Source organism: Gossypium arboreum, chromosome 13, assembly GCF_025698485.1.
Source record: "Gossypium arboreum isolate Shixiya-1 chromosome 13, ASM2569848v2, whole genome shotgun sequence".
In the NCBI taxonomy this organism is placed as follows: Eukaryota; Viridiplantae; Streptophyta; class Magnoliopsida; order Malvales; family Malvaceae; genus Gossypium; species Gossypium arboreum.
The window spans coordinates 72,316,222-72,320,338 of NC_069082.1; the positions used below are offsets into that span (position 1 = coordinate 72,316,222).

The window sequence follows — 4,117 nt, forward strand, 5'->3', positions numbered from 1 at the left end:
TTGGGCATCAAAAAATAGAGTTGGAAGCGGCGCACGGGTGTGGTAGGGAGGCTCTGTGGACTTGCAGCGGCTAGGGTTACGAATTTTGAGTGTAGAAGACAATGAATAGTGTAGGGTATTTATAGATTTTGCGACACATGGTCAAGGAACACGCCCGTGTTCCCCAATTTTTGCCTGTGTGATTCGTAAATTTTAAATTTGGGGTTGTCTGACAATTGGCCCACGCCAGTGTTCCTTAGGCGTGTGGGTGCGCACGACCGTGTTGCACGGTCGTGTCTATCTTTGTTCGCTTCTTCTATGCCCATGTATGTAGTCCCACGCCCGTTTTTACCTAATAGGTTCGACCACGGTTGCTTGGCATGGGCTTGTTGCATACTCGTGTTAATTTGACAGGTTTCGCCACGATTTTAAGGCACGGGTGTGTCGATGCCCGTGTTGTTTAGGCAGGTTCGCCCACGGCCATGTCGCACGGCTGTGGCGATTTATCATAGCCCGTGCTGGGGAAAATCTTTGCCCTATTTCCACACAGCCTAAGGCACGCCTGTGTGCTAGGCCGTGTCTGTATAGGAAACCTGTATTCAAGAGCTCCGTTAGTAAGTTAGGTGTTACACACTAAAATTTAAAGAAGTTAATACAGTTAGTGCACGGGTTGCCTCCCGATAAGTGCTTATTTATAAGTTAAGCTTGACTTACCTCTCCATTGAATGGTCATGGTGGTTTAAGGAGTTTATACTCCTCATTCCTGTTGTCAATCTTATCAAAATAAGGTTTTAGGTGGGTATTGTTTACCTTAAAAGTGCCAAACTTGGGATGATTTACCTCGACTGTACCGAATGGGAAAATGCTAAGTACCTTAAGAGGGTTTTCTTCATTTGGTTTGGTACTGGCAATGTGAGGATCTGCAACATCTAATAAAACTTTATCTCCAACCTTAAGTTGATTTGGAAAGGTATTGAGCTCATCCTGGCATAGTTTTGGTTTATCGTGTGTTCTCGATTTATGTGTTTGCCATTCATCTAGCTCCTTTATTTGTAGCCTTCATTCTTCATGAATAGGTCCTCTACTATTGCTTGAAAATGGGTCATGTACTTCCTTCAAACTCATTTCCTGCAAAGTAGGTTGCACCATATTGTCAGTTTTAGTAGAATGGTTTAGATAGTCACCTTCAATTTTCGATGTGTTACCGGAATTGCGAGCTTGACGAGTGATTGTTTCGTCTCCCACACGAAGTGTGAGCTCACCTGTGCCAACATCAATAATCATTTTAGTAGTTGCTAAAAAGGGCCTTCCTAAAATCAAAGGAATGTTGTTATCCTCCTCTATTTCTAGAACGACAAAGTCAACGGGAAATATAAATTTATCGATTTTAACTAGCAATATTCAATAACACCCCAAGGAAATCTAATAGTTTTATCTGCTTATTGAATGCTCATCCTAGTCTGTTTGGGTTTCCCAAGGCCTAGTTGTTTAAACATTTTGTAAGGCATGACGTTAATACTAGCCCCTAAATCAGCTAATGCATTATTAACATCTAAACTACCACTTAAACAAGGAATTGTAAAACTCCCTGGATCTTTCAATTTGTTGGGTAGTTTATTCTGTAGAATAGCTGAGCAAACTACGTTTAGATCCACATGCGACCTTTCATCTAACTTTCATTTATTTTTTAAAAGCTCCTTTAAAAATTTGACTATGTTCGGCATTTGTGAAAGTGCTTCAATAAATGGTAGGTTAATATTTAGTTTTTTAAAAGTTGAAGGAATTTACCAAATTGTTCATCTGAGCGGTCTTTCCTTGTCGCATTGGGGTATGGCACACAAGGTATTCTCTACTTAACGGTTTCTGCTCATTGTGGTCTACCTCATCTTTACCTTTACTTATCTCAGTTTTTTACCTTGGTTTCGGTTCAGATGTGACTAACCCTTCCTTATCTTAACTAGTAATTGCGTTGAGTTGCTCCCTTGGGTTAGATTCTGTATTGCTTGGCAAGCTACCTTGTGGTCGTTCAGAAATCAACTTGGCAAGCTGTCCAATCTGAGTTTCAAACCTTTGGATCGATGCTTGTTGATTCTTAAATGTTGTCTCGGTATTCTAAAAATGAGTTTCTGACACCGATATAAACTTTGAGAGCATCTCTTCAAGGTTCGGCTTCTTTTCCTGTTGGTAGGGTGGTTGTTGGTAGCTTGGAGGTGGTCTCTGATTTCCTTGGCCTCCCTATGAGAAATTTGGGTGGTTCCTCCAACCTGTATTGTAAGTGTTTTACCCATGTAATTTAACTACTCGTTATCCATGTTGTGGCCATAAAATTGGTATTCTGAATTTCTTGATCCACCTCGACTTGCTTTGCACTGCATTACTAGGTGAACCTGTGAAGAACTAAGAAAACCATCAATTTTCTTATTCAAGAGTTCTACCTGATTAGAGAGCATGGTGACCGAATCGGCGTTATAAACACCGGCTATTTTTGTTGGCTTTGTCCTCATGACTTTCCACTGATAGTTATTGAGTGACATCTTCTCTATAAACTCATAAGCATCTTCAGGTGTTTTATTATTGATGGTTCCGCCAGCAGCTGCGTCAACCATTTGTCGAGTCGAAGGATTCAGGCCATTATGAAAGGTTTAAACCTGTAGCCAGAGTGGTAACCCATGGTAAGGTCATCTTCGCAAAAGGTCTTTGTATCTCTCCCATGCATCGTAGAGTGTTTCTAAATCCATCTGCACAAAAGAAGAGATATCATTACGTATTTTAGCCATTTTAGCCGGTGAAAAATATTTAAGTAAAAACTTTTCAGTTATTTGTTCCCAAGTAGTAATTGATCCTCGTGGTAACGAGTTCAACCACTGTTTAACTTTGTTCCTTAATGAAAAGGGAAAAAACCGAAGACGTATGGCACCCTCAGAAATGCCATTGATTTTAAATGTGTCGCATACTTCCAAAAAGTTTTCCAAGTGAGCGTTGGGATCTTCGTCCTGCAAACCATCAAACTGAACAAATTGCTGTATCATTTGAATTGTGTTAGGTTTGTAACATCCCGAATTAGGGCTTAGTCAGAATAGTGGTTTTGGGACCATAAATCCAATGTAAGAAAATTTAGTTTTATTATATTTTTATGGTCTACGATTTCACGGAATGATTTCGTGAAAATTTCGTTCGAAAATTTCGATGTTTGGGCACTCAATTGGGTCAAAAGGATTAAATTATAAAAAGTGCAAAAGTTGAGTTCTACATTTAGAGGTATCAAATTGTTATGAAAGTTTAAATGGGAGGTCCTTAAATAGTAATTATACCATTAGTTAATTTTTGGACAAAAATAGACATGAAATGGGTGTAATAAAATATTTTTAAGTTAGGGGCATTTTGGTAAACCAATAATTAAAAGAATTAAAAAGCCAAAATAGCCAAAATTTGGTCATCTTCTCCATGTACTAGCTGAAACCCCCATGGAATCCATGGTTAGGGTTTGGTTCAAGCTTCCAAGCTCATTTGTAAGTGATCTCGAGCCCCGTTTTTAAAGTTCTTTACATTTTTGAAATCTTGGTAACATGCTCTAGCTATTTCTTCCATTATTTTGAACTAGGGTTTGTGTTTAAAAGTTTACCCATGGATGACATGCTTGTATTTTGATGTCTAATGGTACAAAAAAAGTGTTGGGTGTTTAATAAATGACTTTTACTAAGCGGTTTTCGATGAAAACGTCCGAAAGGACCATTTTGTAAAAGTTGTAAAATTGGCCATAAATGGGTAATTTAGTGGAAATTGGGGGTTGTCATAGTTATGAAAATTGATCAGCATGTCATAAAACATAAGAAAATAGGATGAAGTTTAAGTTTCAAGCTTTGGAGAAAAAGTGCAAATATGCAAAAGTTTAGGGGTCAAAATATAAATTTGTAAAAATATGATATTTAGACCCATATGAATAGTTTGACTAATTATTCGGCTAAATGTGATATTATAGATCAAGGAAAACAAGATTCGGGCTTAGAACGAGGTTAAACAAGGTTAAGCACAAACTCGAAATAAATAGACGTACTCGAAACCAAGGTAAGTTCATATGTCAATGATAATGCAATAATATTATTGTTCATACTTGAAATTAAATTGATGTGTTAGCATT

At 38.0% G+C, this 4,117-nt stretch overlaps 1 non-coding gene across 1 annotated transcript; it reads left to right on the forward strand.

Moving 5' to 3' along the window:
* Positions 1-2,643: 2,643 nt before the first annotated feature.
* Positions 2,644-2,750, forward strand: LOC128287120 (small nucleolar RNA R71). Its single transcript, XR_008277817.1, has one exon. It is a non-coding gene; the product is annotated as a small nucleolar RNA R71 (small nucleolar RNA).
* The last annotated feature ends 1,367 nt before the right edge of the window (positions 2,751-4,117 follow it).